Source organism: Microtus pennsylvanicus, chromosome 19, assembly GCF_037038515.1.
Source record: "Microtus pennsylvanicus isolate mMicPen1 chromosome 19, mMicPen1.hap1, whole genome shotgun sequence".
Lineage (NCBI taxonomy): Eukaryota > Metazoa > Chordata > Mammalia > Rodentia > Cricetidae > Microtus > Microtus pennsylvanicus.
The window spans coordinates 14,689,595-14,709,553 of NC_134597.1; positions in this window are offsets into that span (position 1 = coordinate 14,689,595).

Consider the following 19,959-nt stretch of genomic DNA (forward strand, 5'->3'; position numbering starts at 1 on the left):
TTAATAATGACTTTGAATGTCAAATATCAAAAGTTATAAAGATACGCAAAGTTAGAAGCATTCCTGTTTGGGTCACTGTTTCTCTCCTCTTCTTCATTTCTTTATTTATTCTTTGCTCATATATTACACCCCTACTGCAGTATCCTCTCCCTCCCTTCCTCCAATTCCCTCTCCACCCCAACTCCACTCACCATCAGATTAACTCCTCTCCCTTTAGAAAAGAACAGGCCTCCCAGGATTAACCACCAAACATGGCATACTATGTTGCAATAATACTAGGCACACCCCCTTACATTGAGGCTGGATGAGGCAACCAAATAGGAGGAAAAGGGTCCACAAAGCAAACACGGGAGTCATAGACAGCCCCCACTCACACTGTTTGGAGTTTTACAAGACTTTCAAGTTATACAACCACTATATACATACAGATGTCCTACATCAGACCCACACAGAATCCCTGATTGTCACTATGAGCCCACGTTGTTACTGTGGGTTTTCTTGTGGTTTCCTTGATCTCTGGTTCCTATAATCATTCTTCTTCCTCTTCTGTAGCACTTCCTATGCTCTGCCTAATGTTTAGTGTGGGTCTCTGCATCTGCTTCCATCAGTTGCTGGACAAAGCCTCTCTAATGACAATTATGATAGGGTCTGATCTACAACTGGATTATGATTAGCAATCATTGCATTGCCTTATTTTTTTCCCCTGCCAGCTGTGTTTGCTTCTATCCTAGGTCGCCAGGGTATCTAGTCTCTGATTCCTGACCCTCCAGACAGTGTCAGACAGGGCTCCCTCTCCTGGCCTGGGTCTCAAGTTGGAACAGTTATTGATGGATCACTCCTACAAGTTTTATGCCCAGCACTTCTTGTAGGAAGGACAAATCTAGGTTAAAAGTTTTGTGGCTGGGTTGTTGGCTCCACTTGAAATTTTGCATTGTTCAGTCTCCATGTTCCCCATCACTAGGAGCTTTCGGTAGGTTCATCATTGTAGTTTCCTGAAAGTTTCTATCATACCGGGTTTCTATCTTATCCTCTAAATGCCACACCCCCTAATTCCAGTTGTCTCTTTAAGTACTGTGTCCCACCACACCTGCTTCATCCCATTCTCATGCCAATTATCACTGAGTACATACCAAGTTTGTCTTCCTGGGTCTGGGTTATTTTTCTCAGGATGTTTTCCTTTTTTTCCCCTTGTTTCAGCCATTTGCTGAATTTCATTATGTTATTACTATTTTTTAATGGTTAACAGTCTGGGCTCTGCTTAATTGTTAAACATCCATTTTATATTTCAGAACATAAAGACATTCATGCATGAATCTTTGCATGTATGGAATGTATACACATATCCTTGAATACAAAATCAACATATTAGGTTTTTTATTCTGTTTTAAATGTGTTTGTTCATAGACACTCATGATAACATTTGGCTTTGAAAAATTAAGTTGAAAGTTTTAACTGAAGGGGATTTTTTTGGAAATTTTATTTTGTTATATAATCCTGGTTAAGTATTTTGTTCAATATTAAATTTCAAAATGATTTAAAATGCAATAAATTTGGAATCTCCATTCTATAGTTCCATGGTATGAAAATATTTGGATCTTGTGTTTTTCTATAAATTGTTTTTGTAATACTTTCTAAATACCTTATTAATAATCAAGTGGTTATTTGAATATTTTTTTCTGGAGAAAGTATTAATAAAATGTATCAGTGCATTAAAAATAAAGTGTTATATCTGAATTTTATTAAATTTATATTATCTTACAGTACATGCCACTGATTTATTTTGTTATGCTTTCATAATTTCATGCATTTGAAGTGTACAATTATTACATTCTCTTCCATCACCTTCTCTATGTCCCTCCAACTTCAGCTAATCTTTATTACATTCTCCTTCATTATCATCTTTGCTATGTCCCTCTAGATCCAGATAAACTTTTCTTCTTCCCAACATCTCTCTATTTTTTAAATGATTTTTTAAATTCTTCTTTTGGTTTTGAGATGAATAACATTTAATTGGGGTTGTTTGCATGGGGCGTGAAATTTACTTGAGCAAAGGTAATTCCAACGTCATACCATGGAGAAATATCACTCTCCTATGCCAGCACACCTGAAGGCTTATTTTAAAGTTTCTGGGTAAAGAGTTCAGTGTTTTTCTGGTTAGTATTATTATCAAACATTAGAATTTCAAGATCAGAAGTACTGGAGAGGTGGTTCTGATCAAAGAATTTGCTGCTTTTGCCAAGGACCTAAACTCCCAGCACCCAGATGGTTTCTCATAACTGCCTGCAACTCCGTGTTCTAGGGGATCTGGCAACTTGTTGGACAATAGGCACACACATGATGCACAGAGATACATGAAGCCTGAACATTCATAAGCACACAAATCTTTTAAAACATTTTGTACTATATTCCAGCAGCAAAGTCATTTGTAACTATCTTAAAGCATGCAAAATTAATTACTAAGAGTAATGAGCGAGGTGCATATAAAATTTTTGGAATGTGATGCTTTATGTGCATGTGGTGTGTCTTTCATGACTATTATTCAGCATTACTAAACAAAAATATGACAGTAGAATAAATTTCTCCTACATTACTACATGGACTCTCAATAAAAATAGACATAATAATTTTTCTCTCAAAAAGATTTCATAGACCATTTTTTCTTTCAAAAGGAGTATGAGTGTCTTCAGAGCTCAGGCCTTCAACTTAGACATCTGCATGGGTGAATGACAGCAAAATGTTCTCTAAATGGAGTTGGGAATGACCAAATGGAACCCATTAGAAAGGACATCCTTTCCATTCAAACCTTTCCATAATTGTTATTTATATGTAACAGCTGAGACTGAAGAACATTTCGTTTTTTCCTTGGACTGCATTACAGAAGTGCACCTGCCTTGCCACAGGCACCACATCTAGAGGGAGAACAGCAATTTTGTATGCCTACCAACAGCAAAAAGTAACACTCTTTGAAAAATTTCTTTTGGCTGATTTTTGTTTCAGTATTCAGTTCTTGGATATCTATCCCATGTTTATTTATTTATTTATTTATTTATTTTGCATTTTCGTGATCATTGTTGTTATTTTATAATATTGACATTAGGTTGCTTGACTCATAGGTACTTGCACTCTTAAACTCTTACAGCTGGAATAGAAGTCAGGGTGAGTCACAATATTATTGACCATTCAAGACAAAGTAATTAATATAGAAACTCTGATTTGTGTACATTACATAATATGTTAGTATAACACATACAAATGAAATTGTATATTATACAAGCAAGTTGGCAAATGGTAGAGTAAACGGGTAGTATATAAAGTACCTTGGACCACGGACTATAACATGAAGAAATACAAACTCTCTAACCACACTCTTTGAGTTGGAATTATGGTGTGTCAATAGCTTTATGGTCTTTAATATTCCTCTGTATTAATTAACTTTTCTTTTCTCTAAAGCTAAATATTTCTCAGGAAGCTAATTAAGGAACAAAGAAATTATTTTGCTAATTGTATGGGGGTAAATCAGTCCATTAGGTGGGTCAGGAAGTATAGCTGTCTGCTACCTGTGACAGCAAGAAAATGATTTCATGACATCATGTTGGCAAAAAGGTAGAAGAGGGAACTCAACCCAGAACCAAAGTTGACCTACAATCCATCATTCACTAGTGACTCAATTATATTTCAGTTAAGCTTCACGTCCTCATGATATTATAGCCTTTGGTCTAGAGACCAAGTGTTTAAACACATGAATTTCTTAGAAAATTACATATAAAAAATACAATTTTCTATGCTTTGCCACCATAGATGTCAAAGATGATCAAAAGATGTTTGGCCCAATTTCAACTTCCTCCTGTAGTATTAAAATTAAAACAAATACAAACTCATCTCTTAAAAAGATTTTTATTTTTTTTTAAATTTCTTTAAATGCATTTTTATTGATTTTTATTATGCTCTACATTTTTTTCTGCTTCCCTCACTACCTCTCCCTTCCCCATCAACCCTCTCTCAAGGTCTTTTTCTACTTCCCATGTAGATTAGATCTATGTATGTTTCTTTTAGGGTCCTCATTGTTGTCTAGGTTCTCTGGGATTGTGACTTGTGTGCTGGTTTTCTTTGTTTTATACATAAAAACCACATAGAGTGAGTAATTGTCTTTCTGTGTCTGGGTTATCTCACTCAAAATGATGTTTTCTAGTTCCATCCATTTACCTGCAAAATTTAAGATGTCATCATTTTTTTCTTCTGTGTAGTACTCCGTCGTGTAAATGTACCACATTTTCCTTATTCATTCTTTGGTCAAGTGGCATTTAGGTTATTTCCAGGTTCTGGCTATGACAAACAATGCTGCTATCAACATAGTTCTAAGCACATGTCCTTGTGGAATGATTGAGCCTCCTTTGGATATATATCCAAAGGTAGTATTACTGGATATTGAGCACGGTTGTTTCTAATTTTCTGAGAAATTGCCACACAGACATCCAAAGGGGCTGTACCAGCTTGCATTCCCACCAGCAATGCAGAAATGTTCCCTTTTCTCCACAACCTCTCCAGCATAAGTTGTCATCAATGTTTTTGATCTTGGTCATTCTTACAGTATAAGATGGAATCTCAGAGTTGTTTTGATTTGCATTTCTCTGATGACTAAGGATGTTGAATATTTCCTTAAGTGTCTTTCTGCCATTTTAGATTCTTTTGTTGAGAGTTCTCTGATTAGGTCTGTACTCCATTTTTTATTGGATTATTTGTTCTTTTGATGTCCAATTTCTTGAGTTCTTTCTATATTTTGGAGATAATTATAAACTCCAGCTAAGTAAAAAAGAAAGCATAGATCTGGCATTCAATGGCATAAACAAGAGAAAAGCAAATAAAGACTGTGCTAAAGCAAGATTGTTGTTACTTAGGCAACACACTAAAGCTTAATGTTCCACATCTGACATTTGAGGTTCATGATGGCATCATTGGGATTTCAAATGGCTCCAGAAAGTCCATACTCAGTCTCACTTCCTGTAACACACATGGTCATCTGTTGTGATTGACTTCACCTGGTATCTTCTGCTTTCCTCGGCAAATGTCTCACATTAATAATATCTCTGATGTAATGAGTTATCTACTGCCATACAGGTTTGCCTGACACAGCCTACATAGACCATTCACATGCTTCATAAAAGGAATAGGATCCTGTTACACATTGTCTGTCATCAGTGACTTTCTGAAACCTTTCTTCAAGCATCATGACTTTGTGATGCTTCAATTGTGCATGCCTGAAAAATGGAAATTACCTGGGTTATGACAGTAGGTTCTGCTTATTTAGTTGTACCGTGGCTCTTCTGAACCATGGCTGCAGGGAGCAAGTGTTTGCATGCCTGAACTAGGAAGAAAATCCCCTTAGGCAGATGAAGGGGATCATGTCAAATTGGGGTGGTGTGGAATAAAGGAATAGCACACTAGCTCTGAATAGGGTATAATAAGGGATTCTTTATTAAATGGGAACTCACAGATTACAACAGAGAACAGGAACAGAACCCAATAACCAGATATGTTGAGCGGGGAGAGAAAGAGCATGGGCGTATGGTCATGCATGATTTTTGGTACCTAAGGCCACACAAACCTAGTCCAGCCTCTCAAAGGCCATTGGCTGAAGGAGGTTTCCAATCCCCTCCCCATTTTGTCTTAATAAGAGAATTCCAAATCCAACACAAAACTAAATACAATAAGAACAGATCTCAAGTATAAAAATTAGAATTACAACCAGCATAAACAATATTAAGCAAGAAACATATGTTAAATGTTTTAATAATTATTTTAAGTAATATTAGCCTTGTACTAGAAATGGCTTGGCTAAGTCATACATAGAAATTAACTATGAATATCTAGTCTGCAACCCTATCAAAGGCCTGAAAAGGTAGATAATATTACTAGGCAGGAAATGCTATTGAGATACTACCAAAATATACAGTAGAAGACAGAGACAACTGGCTACCTGGGCAGTCACCCGAAGTCTCATTGGCAACATTGGAGCAGCCAACTTTGTCTAAGGCCTAGAGTAACTAACAGGCCATTTTTAGAGGCAGGAAAAACTTTTAAAGCTGTTTGACCCTGTCTTGGCAAGGTTTGGCAGTATTTTTTTATTTTTTGTATCCTGCTTGTTCAGTATGGACACCATTCATTTTGTCCGTAGTCGAGGCAGTTTGGTGGAACTGAAACCAGAAATGTATTGTCGGATAGTAAATCACACTGTGTGTAGATGGGTCTGTCCTTCCTCACCTGCCAAGGTAACTTCTGATTGGTTTAATAAAGAGCTAAATAGTCAACAGCAGGAGAGGGTAGGAGGGACTTCCACGAAGAGAGGGGGAGCTCCAAGAAGAAATCTGAGAGGTAAAGATTAGCCAGCAAGACAAGGAGGAATTGTACTGAGGAGAAATAATAAGCCATGTGGCAGAATGTAATGTAGATTAATATAACCTATTAATATAAATCTAAGTTTTAAGAGCTGGTTGGGCAAAAGCCTAAGCTAAGGCCAAGCTTTCCTACTTAATAATAAGAAATCTTCATGTCATTATTTCAGAGCCGACAATCCAAAGAAAGTCTTACTACAGAAATGGGGCTGGGCTACACTTCAGGAGGCATTTAAATCATTTTCTCTGGAAAGGCTTCACATTCTCAAGTTTCCAAAGGTTACTATAACAGTGACACCATCTGGAAATCAAATGTCCACATATAAACATTTGAAAAATAATTCACATCTAAGAGATTACTACTGCCTTTTTCCTCGTTTCTTATCTTACAATCAGAAGAAAAGAACTTTGTCTACCTTACTCATTAAAACTATTTAAATTAAGAATGAAAATGCCTTCCCTAGTATACGGTCACTATACTACTACTACTACTACTACTACTGATCTATTACCTTAATAAGTTATATGCCATTTAGCTCAATAGTTTGAAGGGTATGTTTTCCATGCAATCATGCATTTAGAAACAGATTTCAGTGCAGATATTTTGGGTAAGAATAGAAATCCACAGTAGCATCACATTTAATAAAATGTTATGTTATTTATTATGTTTGAACACGTTTAAATTCTCCTAAAACTCATTCAATTTAACTCTGCTTTTGAGCTTCTTTTCATCATACAAACATGGCCAGATAGATATACTAGATATTACTGTAGTCAGACGAAAAATTTCTTACTAAAGGGCAATATCTAATCTACCTTTAGATATTTTCTGCCTTCACTAAATCTCATTTGTCACACTTATATTGTGTGTTGAAATAGCCATTTTTCCACTGAATGTTCCTTTAAGACATAAAACTTAATGAATACTTCATTAGTAACTAAATCCCATAAAACCAACAACAAAAGAAAATTAAGAAGGTGTGGAGGAGCATAATACCACTTTTAATGTAACTTAAAATTATTTATAATTGAAGTTAATTATACTAAAATTTCACTGAATCATGAGTCTAAAATATGTTTTAGGAGCTCACTACTGTCTAAAGGAGTAAATAAAATATGATAAAATAATGTGCAAATATAGAAGCATTTGAGATGGCTCAGCCTGTTTTTCATCCCATGTGATAGTTAACAACCACCTGAAACTTCTGTTTCACGATATCCAACATGCACTTTAGACCTCTGACATCACCAAGCATATATATAGTGCACAGACATACTTTCATCAAATATGCACATAGAAAAACAAATAAATGAATAAACTTAAAAATTTAATAGAGAAATGCAATCCTGTCTTTGTAGTTTATGCCCATAATCGCAACACCTGAGAAGTTAAGGTAGCAATGTAAATTCAAGTCTAGCTTTCCAGCTTTGATTATATAATAAAATGCTGTATCAGAAAGAAAGACAGGGAGAAAGAAAGAAAGAAAGAAAGAAAGAAAGAAAGAAAGAAAGAAAGAAAGAAAGAAAGAAGAAAAGGAAATAAATATCATATTTGAATATATGAATGTGGCCTTTCTGAGCTATGATGGCATTCTGAACACAAGGTAGAAATCCAGCTAAGTCGAATGTTGCAAGTTTCCAAAGCGTTTTGATGCTGTAAATATTTGGCTCAGAAATAAAATATTTTAGCTATTTCTTACAGATGACTTAAAACAGAAAAAAAGCAAAAATACACAAAACATAAAAACAATCTAAGGAAAACATTTAAAATGGGTTTCATGAAATTTGAAGTAATAAGACAACTTAATTTGTGCTACTTTCAGGTTCCTTATATGAAGTTATTAGTACTTTTACGGTCAAATTAATTTTCAATACTATCCGTTTTTAAAAATGGGCATTTAGTATTATTTGAAATTTCAACGTTCCCAAATGAAGCAATGTCATTTGTTGTCCAGTGGAGTTCAAAGGAATGGATTGTGCTCTACATAACAGGATAAAGTTTACCAGATATAATATTTGAAGGATATCAGTGACCCAGCTGATTGATGTAATCAAAGTGAAGTTCATGATTCTGCCCAGCAAGGAGGAAGGAATTACTTAAATAAGCTGGCAGCTCTGTGGGGAATGGTAGCAGCTACTTTTGTTTGGAGCAAAAGATTTTACAGTAATAAAACAAATTTAATGGACTAGTTCAGTCTTTTTCAACCATGCTGTTAAAGTTTACTATTGAAATGGTTCCTCTGTAGGGAATTACCACCACTTCAGTCTATTTGCAGGCTCTGTCCTATATAACAGCAGGGCATCTCCCCCCTCAGAAAGACTGAATTTTAACAGTACAGTGATTTCACATGACACAAGCAGTTTCATTTTTTAAAGGGTTTTAAATCTTTCTACCACAAGTAGATTTAAAACAGATATCACAATTAATTTTGTTTATTTAATCCATTCTAATAGTCTTAAAATTTAAACAGTGAATGCAAGAAAAAACAAATTACATAATGATGTCTATCATTAGATATGACCCCTCTTTGCTGCCTTTTATAATTCTTATCTAATCAGAAAACAAAATCAATTATTCCCTATTTGTCTGGGAAATTGTTAATCTTTTGACAACAACAGAAATTTGAAGTAATGAATTTAAACTTTGAAGTCATATTCTTTTCTCTTATTTATGAACAAGAAAGTCATTGCCTTTTGTTACTGGCCTTTTTAAAACATACAACAGACAGTTTTTCAATTTATTCACATAATTTTCTTCCTGTATTTCCCTATGTCTTATGAATCTTTTCATCTTATTCTTTTTTTCCTCTTTTCTGTTGTTAAAGGTTTACCCACAACTCAAACCAATGCTTGGAAATGAGAAGAACCCCAATGATGTAACTAGGAACACACACACGGACATGCACACACACTGAATTGTCAAGGATTAATGCATGTATTAGGAGATTCCATGTCTTGTTTTTATTTTTCATTTTATCAGTCATTGAAAATATACACATAGATTATTTTGGAAATAGGAAACTAGTTATTATTTGCATAATAACAACTATGTCAGATACCTTTGCCTCAGCATGGTGTGATGTGATAAAATTCAGATGGAATCCTTTCACAGATGAGCAATGGAGAAGGTGGAGTTTTATCTGCTTATGTGGGATGGGGGTTGGGAGGAATGGCAGCTGTCACATCTTCATCTTAAAAGGAGAGACAAAACTTCTATTGTAGACAGTGGCAAGAGAAGGCAGGGTTTTCACAGTAATCTTTCGGAATGCCAATGCATCTCTGCAAGTGTCAGATAAACTCCCAGTCCCCTGAGAATAGGATGCAAATTTATCTCTAAGAACTTTGACCTCACTGTACCTTGAAATGTAAATATATGCCAACAAATAACTTCCTGGAGTTTACTCACTATCCTGTTGCTGTGATTTATTCACCTGAGGCTTGCAGGCTCCCATCTCCAGTCTCAGCACGATTTGTTAGTAAGTCCCAGCTCTGTAAACAACAATGTTTTTCTATGTTCTACGGATTTATTACTCATCGGAGAAATCATTCAAATTATTATGACAATGTAATTAACGTGATCCCAACATGCACAGCAGAGATACAGATGGAGACCGAGCACACTGGAAGGTCTTGACTCAATGAGCATTTAAAACTTAATTCATCAATGTAAAAGTCACCCAGAACAAATGTTACAAAGTTGGAAGGTCCCTGTCATGTTATTTCAGTTCAAATGTAAACACTGAGCTATACAAAAGGTATAGATCAATAAAATCAATAAAAATGATAATCAGAAACAAAACAAAAAACAAATCTAAATACTGCCCTGATTCAGTAATGTAATCTATTTTTGCATATTTCTTTTGAAATTTATATGAAACAAAATGTATTGTAGATACACTTTTCTTTTATGTGGATTATTTTACACATTATTACTTTCTGGAAATTGTATTAACTGTGTTTTTTAAAATTAATTAATTAATTAATTTATTTATTTATTAAAGATTTCTGCCTCCTCCCCGCCACCGCCTCCCATTTCCCTCCCCCTTCCCCAATCAAGTCTCCCTCCCTCGTCAGCTGGAAGAGCAATCAGGGTTCCCTGCCCTGTGGGAAGTCCAAGGACCACCCACCTCCTTCCAGGTCTAGTTAGATGAGCATCTAAACTGCCTAGGCTCCCACAAAGCAGTGCTTATGCTATCAAATTCCACCATTTTAATACAATAAATATTATTTAAACTTTTATACCTTTTAAATTGTTTCCAATATACACATACATATGCACACACACATATATACATTCTATACTCAAGGAATATATTTGTATACATATACATAAATTATGTTTAAGAAATAGGTCCATACTATTTTGAGGACTGGCAAATCTTAAGCCTGCCATCTTCATGACAAGCCAATAGGCTGACAACTCAGAAGAGGTTTGATACTGTGGTCTTCTGACTGAACTCTTCTCTGGCTGGGATACTGCAGTTTTCAACTGTTAAAGTCTCCTGCTGATTGAATGAGGTTCATACTGAGTATGAAGGCTAATCTACTTGGTGGAAATTCAGTTGATTATAGATACTAAACAAGTACAGAACGATTACTTCAGAATAGCTAAATAGCCTTATTAAATAGCTAAGTATTGGAACTGAACTAACTAAAGGAAAATTTACAGTCTCAGGGTTGTTATAAACAGCCATTCTGAGAAAATTCTGTGCATGTTATGGTTTCAGTGTGAAATATACCCAACAGGCTGATGTATATAGACAATCCCCAGCAGGTGAGGCTAATGTGTATATAAACACATGATCCCCATCAGGAGAGATAAATGTATGGACACATGATCCTCAGCAGGTGAGGCTAATGTGTATAGACATGTCACCTCCAGTTCCAGTCTGTCTGCTGTGTCATCCAAAGCTGGTGAGTATTATAACCACATTTTCTTGGGTCCCCCCTCTACCTTTCATTTTTTTTAATTCCTTATTGTTGTTGATTTTTCATTGCATTTTGCTTGCCAGCACATCAAGAGAAATGAAACACTTGATATTTACAATGGTTGATATGTGGCAGGTATAAGATTATTCTCTTAAATCTTTTAATTTTTACAGCTCTCTTAAGACTTTATCCATTGCAAAGATGACAAATAAAAGTCACATAGAGGTTGAACATGTTACTTTTAAAGATGGAGGTCCAAGAGCCTTTGCTCATAACCACTAAGTGATAACATTTTCTGTAATTAAGCTAGTTTATCTGTCAGTGGATACTTAAGATAGAGAGTTTTGCAACTAGCCTAGAGACTGAAGTATAAAAATCAGTTAAAATTAATAATGCATTACCTAGAAGTTACCAAGGCTGAGTTTTATGGCTGTCAACCAAAGACACTGGCCTATAGAAGGATGAAATTCATCTCGTACCATAGGAAATGGTAGCTTTTTATTATGGTTATTTGGTTTGAATGTTAATTAGCTAGTTAGTTTGCTTACTTGCTTGTTTGTTTAATGATGTTTGTTTGTATTTTTCAGAAGCACATTCTGACCATTAAGATTCCAGCTTGGCTTTTAACTTATTAGACACCCAAAGTTATCCTCAAATTCATGATCCAAATAAGGTATGTAGCACAAATAACAAAAATGCAGTGACAGATATTGGCATTCAACCTGAAATTTAGAAAAGAAAAAGCTGCCAAGTCACTAGAGAGCTCTTACCTCTTTGAAATCTTCATACTGAAAGAGAGCAATTTTATGTCTTATCCCACCTTGTATTCCTCTCTAGTGCTGGGATTAAAGACGTATACAACCAACCACCAACTGGCCTCTATGTCTAACTAGTGGATGCTGGGATTGATGGTTTATACCATAACTACCTGGCCTGTAAGACTGACTAGTATTGCTGTTTTGTATTCTGTTTTCAGGTAAGCTTTATTTATTAAAATACAAATGAAATATTAATATATTTCCCCTTTTGCCTAAAATAAAAAGAAATCTATAACTAGTAAAAGAAAAACTATATACAATACTTTCATTAACTATATACATTATATACCGGCAATAAATACATCAACAACGTCTAGTCAATTTTCATTTGACAAATTCAGATAAAATACTACATTAGCTATCTTATCTTGGTGAGTCCAAAGTTTTGTATCTAATTTACTTTCTATCATGACATGCTTTCTGTGTTGGTAAACAAGCAAAACTTTAACCATCTAGTCTTCAACTCCCTTAGAGAAAAAACACTTATGCATGAATGCTATTTCTTATTATTTTATCTAGGAATTTTGTAGCAATATACCTTGAGTTGATCCTTTAGTCATTTAAGAGGGTCCATTTTCAGAATAATGAAGAGTGGACTAAACGAGTTTATTTGTCAAATATTGTCAAGATCTTCATAAGTATTGTGATTTACTACCAAAACTTAAAACATTGAAATAGACAATTACATACAGATTTTATGAGTCCATGGGAAATTATAGATGAGCCTGTGTTATTGCATGAATTTTATCACTTAATTGACCAACAAACTCGCATGTCAATATCCAAACCAATCTCAATGTGAAAATATTAAAAATGGAGCATCTAAAGATGTCATGAAAATGAAACAACTCATTGAAACTAAACCATAATTCAAAAATTTGGTGTTCCTCATGTGAAGAGTTTCTAATGCAAGACATGGGGAAAATGGCATTATGACACAGGGTAAAGAGAGTTTTCTGTAAGTAAAAAGACCTAGGACAGATCTCTTTTGACTCTCAAAAGGAAGAAGGAAGGAACCTTGTGTGCTTTGTGACATTGGAGCTCTAACCTTCAAAAATGTGATAAATAAATTAAGTCATATATTCACTGTTAATTTGAAGCTAAAGCTAGCCTTTTTTCATAATGAAGTTTTCAAATTCTCTGAAAGATATAAGGAAAATATACATGAGCTGGGTTTTGATCCTACTGCATGAACTGGCTTTGTGGGAGCCTAACCTGTTTGGATTCTCACCTTCCTAGACCTGGATGGAGGGGGGAGGACCTTGGACTTTCCACAGGGCAGGGAACCCTGACTGCTCTTTGGACTGGAGAGGGAGGGGGAGAGGAGTGGGAGGAGGGGGAGGCAAATGGGAGGCTGGGAGGAGGCTGAAATCTTTTTTTCAATAAAAAATAATAAAAAAATATTGAGTTTTTTAATAATTTTTAGTTCAATTAATTATTAGACCTAAGAAAATAAATAAGTTACTTTAGAAGTCAAAAAGAGAGAAAGTTGCTTCAGAAAAACAGAAAAATATAATAGCTTTATGAATCAGTTGCTTGTTGCTAATATGGTAAAGAGCCAGAAAAAAAGACTGGCGTTGCATGTGAAGAAACACATAGGATAATTAGGTAGACTTTGGCATTCTGCAGCATGCACAACATGTTGCAATACAACAATAACAATGGCCCTGTGCACTTTTATTGTTTAACAGGATCATAAGGGAAGAACAACTAAGCAGTAACTTAAACTGTGGCTTTGCAAAACAGATACTTAATCTCTCGCATTCCCAGAGGTCAGTATTTCAAAAATCAGATACATGGAGCTGAAACATAGATGTTTAAGGCTGCATATTCTTAATGGTTCCAGGTGGAAATCAATCTTCTGCCTCCATTTTTCTCATTCCTGTATATCTTATTTTATGGCTGTATTGTTGTGTTGATTGTCAAAGTCAATGTGTTTAAGCCTCATTCATTTTTTTCTGCCCTTTTTATACTTTTTTATATGTATACCTTTAACTCATTCACTTTTGTCAAATTTTTCTTTGATTCCCTTCGATAGAAATGCTTGTAGTAGTGTGTGTGCCGTAGAGTATACCCTAAGTCATAATAAATATGAATTATATATAAAGTTTGAACAATTAATACTGAGTCTTCATATCTCTTCCCCAAACTAGGGCATCATTTATCACTTTATTTTTTGAGACTACTAAATATTCATGGATTTGTTATTCAAATAACAAAAATCCTTGGTAAATTTTTAATTTAATTATGTCGTATTTGTCATGCTCTTACTGAATTTTAATGTATATGTGTGTTATATTTTGTTAAAAATCTTCATATATTGCCATACTATTTAGATTTTATGAACATTACATTTAATCACAGTGTAAGAAATAATCAAGAAACTTGTAATGTTATAGACACTGTAAGTTTAGTTTACTAATAAAAGTAAGGAACTTTTTAATAAAAACTGATAGGCAATTGTAAAATTGTAATGATTCATCACAATAACTGTTCTCTTTCCAACAGAAGAGAACCTCCTTGTAATCTGCATCTCTAAAGTAATATTAAATATTTCTCATCCTGTTTTTAATGGGAGAAGATTAGTGAACTAATAAACTCAGTGATAGATATTTGTAATAAAAATCATGAACCACCAGTTAAAACTTCCTTCTGGCATCATTAACTACAGATTAATTCATTCTACTTTAAAAATTAGTTTGTTCTTTTATCTTAACTACAAAATTATACATACAAAAGTCACAAAAATATATTGAATTTCATTTACTACATAAACATACAATGACTTCATAATCAGAATATATTATCCTAGATTATCAAACACATTCTTTTATATAATCTAAAAAATATTGATAAGAAATTCTATGTGCCCTGAAACCACAAAGAGTATGCGCGGATATTCTTTCATTTTAGTTTTCGTTTACACATGAGGGAGATTATACTGGTGATGAGCTTACAAGTCTTTATAAGAGGTTATTTATGAATGCATTACTCATCTTTAACTAAATTTTTATATTATCTTCCCACAACATCCCTATCAAATTTCTAAGTTTATGTCCTGTTAATCTGTTTTGGATGAAGAACTCTTGGTTGAAAAGAATGATTTACCTCTTCTTTTTCCAAAAGATAAATGAGATACCTCAGTATACTTTCTGTATCAAGATGTGTTCTTTTATAATGACCAGCTCTTGGGCTCCATTTTTATTTTCTAGTGCCTATGTCATTATTGATTTCCTGTTGGACTCTTATAAGGTATTTGATTCAAATCAAGTGTATCATCTTGAACCTTGGAACTAGATATTTTATTTTGACTTTATATTTTTTTAATTTGAAATAAATTTATATACATTTCCCCTCACATCCACAACACTGAGTACCTCCCAAGTAGTAACCCTCCTCTAAACACCTTCTAACACCACACACACACACACGCACACACACACACACACGCACATTTATGTTTGCACAAATATATAATTATAAATTTCTATATCCATATATGTTTTTCCATTTATGTGTTTTTGGTTCCTGGGTTGACCACCTTGTATTGAACTACCAATTAAGAGACTCATCCCTAGATGAGGTTCATACTTATCTGTCATCATTTACTTGCAGTTCTTTATATAGGGGGATGACCCTATGGGATTTTCCATTTTGCATTAGCTTGTCTGTTACATGTCTATTAGCATAGTTACTCTTCAGATCCTGTTTATGCAGTCTTGTCTATGTTTCCAGTTGCAGTTTTCTGTGATGCTCTCCATTTTCTGTAAAGAGAAGTCTTTGGAAGAGGGTGGTAACCACACTTATCTGTAATTTAAGGATAGATTTTAGAACATAGTTAGAAAGTATGCTGGTCTATGAAAGTGGAGATAGTGGATTCTTTTCTAAGACCATGACCTCACTAGCCCTAGAGAGCTGACTGCATTTCTAGGACCAGCATGGATGCCCTACTCTTGAATGTACCTTCAGTTCAATTAGACAGCTATGAGTTATCACAATCATGAGTGCCATTTGTTATCTTTACATATATCTTGTCATGCTTGTTATGTTTGTGGTTTATAAGTGTCAACAACCGAGTGGGGTTGTTAATTGCTTCATTTTTTTTGGCACCTTGTGTACTGTTTTTTGATACTCCATAATCTAGGACTCAGAAAGGAGGCTTTCAGGCTAGACCCAGTTCAAATCATTGGATCCCTGTGTCCTAAGTTTGCGATGCTGTCTGTCAGCAATGTGGTATATCTTAGAGGTTACCAAGAGCAGCAGCCACAGTTTATTCTGATTTAGGAATTACTTGGACTATCCTGACTAAAATGTTTTTTTTTTCTTTTCAGGTACTGAGATATTCTTAGTTTATGGTTCTTGTGAGCAGTATTATCAGTTTCAGTTAGATAACTTCAAGGTGTTTACATGCACATACACACATATATAAAAATAAAGAATGTTATAAATTAGTCATTGAAGGAAAAAGTGATTTTCCTGTTTATAATTTCCTGTTGATCTCCTAGTATGACATTTTGATCTCTTAACTGTTGTCTTCAATTATTAAAGTTAGTTAGTGAATGTTTTATTTAATTTTTAGAATTGTCAATTATACTTTATGTGTTTCTTTTTTGTGAAGTAAAATGTTTATTTTACTTAGTAAAGAATTTCAATTTAAAACTACTATGATATAGAACACAACTGTGTTTTCCTCAGTTAGTAACTTGACTTTATTTGGGTGTTTACATACATAGTAAAATATTTTCCATGAAATATTCACTTCTATAATTAATAAAACAGATTTGGTAAACACTGCCTTGACCCTTAACATGCTTGCAATTGGAAGAAACTGTTGAATTTCAAACTGCATATTAAATTAAACCTCCTTACTTTACTTTATAAATTTTACAAATGTTAAGAATTGGAGAAAAGTATTTTTCTTTATTAAAAGAAATTTTATTTTTCATTTTGTTCAAACTATCTCCTGGACTCAAGGGATCCTCCTGCATTAGCTTTGTGTGTGATGACTTTAAAAGTATCATTACACTATGCTACTGAAAAAATTAGTAGAGGTAACTCTGTATTGCTGGTAGATAAGAGTGTTTTAAATTGCCATAGCTGCTAAAAAAGGAGACAGTATAGTTTCTCTGTTTGCTTTGTCATATTGCATTTAACTAAGTGTTATTTATTCTGATAAAATTTATAACCATTGCCTAAATATGATTGGCATAGATTGATTTTTTTTTTTGATTTTTTTCGAGACAGGGTTTCTTCGTAGCTTTTTTGGTTCCTGTCCTGGAACTAGCTCTTGTAGACCAGGCTGGCCTCGAACTCACAAAGATCCACCTGCCTCTGCCTCCCGAGTGCTGGGATTAAAAGCCTGCGCCACCACCGCCGGGCTCAGATTGATTTTTATAGGAATCTTTTGTTCGGTATTTAGTCAAATTGGACTTTTCTGTAGGAATAGTCTGTTTAATATATATATATATATATATATATATATATATATATATATATATATATTTACAGTAAATAAATGTTAAGTATGTATTGATTGACTAATGTTTTATAAGAGTTGACTTTTGGGAAAAGGCTTTACTACAATTGCTCCATTATGGATGTTCCCTCTCTTATGAGATAGTTGATATCAAATGGGATAGACTCTCTGATGAAGGCTTTTCAGCATTCAATATGTGCCCAAGGTTGTCATTCTGTGTAAATGGATTTATTACATACATAGAGGTGAAAACACAGGTTTTGTCACAGAAAGCACAGTGTTGGAGTTATCACTCAATACAAAAACTAGAGATGGATTATAACAAAGGTCTTGCTACATTACTTCTATTCAAACAGGCTAACAGATGTTTGAGATTACACATATTAATTAAAAAACTCAAGTGCATATGTTGCCATAATGACAGCATTTGTAAAGTTTTTCTACAGGGTCTAGTAGTCCAGAGTTGGGTTTTGTGAATTATACTAAAGCTTTCCCGCAACCATCTCACACAGTTTATTTCTTGGGTCACTAATTTTGTGTCTAATAAAATGCAGCTTATTTTTGAAGGCTTTCCCCAATTTTTTTTTTTTGCATTCAGGAGTTTTTCCAGTTAATTTCTGTTAGATTTATGTAAGTCCAAATTAAGAGTCCAAGCTTTACCATGTGATCTTTACTCATCTGGTACTTCCTTTCTAAAAGGTTGAGATTCTTGTTCAAGTAACAGTGGAGTTTCTCCATTATGAACTTTCAAAAAACTAAATTCTCTTCAGAAACTTGTCGCTGTTTTCCTGACACATCACTGATACATTGAGTGAGTAATCAGCTGGAGGAAAGTTACAATGATGATTCTACCCCCTCCATCAACCACAACTGTTCTTGTTCCACCTTGAGGATCACTTTCGTCTTGATAACTGAATACTCCAAGAGTAAAACTGTTTTACTTCTCAGTCACATGCCCCCAAGTACAAGGTTCTATGATTACAATCAAGCATCCTGGGATGAAGGACACAATGCCAGTTTCTTAAAGTTTATCACCTTTTGTAATCCTTGAACAGAGAGCTTCAGATTTTTATCGACTTGCTCTGCTTTTTGTCTCTAAAACTGGGACCAGGGTACAGATTTCTACAGGGATCTACTATCAAGGCAGTTATCAATTCCGTTTATGCTATGTAGATCTGGAGACTACAGAATAATGGCTATTATCCTACAGTGTTATGGTTATTCATTAAACTTCTCAGAAGCAGAAATATTTTATTATCTGTACATATTAATAACATGAAGTAAGGGATTTCCTTATGACTTTCCACATTTGTACATCATAATTATAATTACCTCTTATGTTATTTATTTTTATTTTCCTGCTTTCAATTGTCCTATGTAATTTCCCTTTTTAAATTTCATTTTACCATATTAGTTTTTGAGCTTTTATGATAGAAACCATGCAATAATTGTCTGTATTTGATATATTTTGTTACTGAATGTCATATTTCCAATTAATTCTTTTTGAAAATTACATAATTTCAGTCTTCCTAATGGATGAGTAAAACTTTTCACATTCCAGCTGATGGACTCATGCTCTGATTCTTATTTTGACTTTTATGAATAGTAACACAATTATTCTTAGTGAATAAAGTTTTATGTACATATATCCATAAAAATAGTTGGCTCACACCAGGAGGTTTGAACTTTTCATATATTTTTTAGCATGTTTTTGTTTCCTTGGTAACTGTACTCTGTTTTATTGAGAAAAAACAGATTAGTCATAAAATTTTTTTTAAAATAGAGCATATTTGATATATTTATCTACAGTAAACATCTATTTATCCATAGGCAATCTGATTCACACTCCCATTTAGTGTCTGAAACAACGTTATTGAGAACTACACAGATATGAATATATGTGCATACTATACTTTTATTAACTTTTTAAAAAGAAAACAAAGTATCTTTTTTCATTATACAAACCAATCCAAGTTCCCACTCTCTCCCCTCTTCCCATTCCCTCTACTTACCTCCTCACCTCACCCCCCCGTCCACTCCTCAGAGAGAGTAAGGCACATTGCTTTGGGAAAGGTCCAAGGGCCTCCTTACCATATCTAGGCTCAGCAAGGTATCTATTTAAAGAGAATAGGTTCCCCAAAAGCCAGTACAGGCAGTAGGGATGAATCCTGGTGCCACTGCCAGTACCCCTCAGTTGGCTCCAGCCATGCAACTGTCAAGCACATTCAGAGGGACTAGTTTGGTCCTATGCTTGTTCCTTCCCAGACTGGCTGGTGAGCTCCCTTTAGCTCAGGTAGACTGTTTCAGTGGATGTACCTGTCATTGTCTTGACCTCTTTGCTCATATT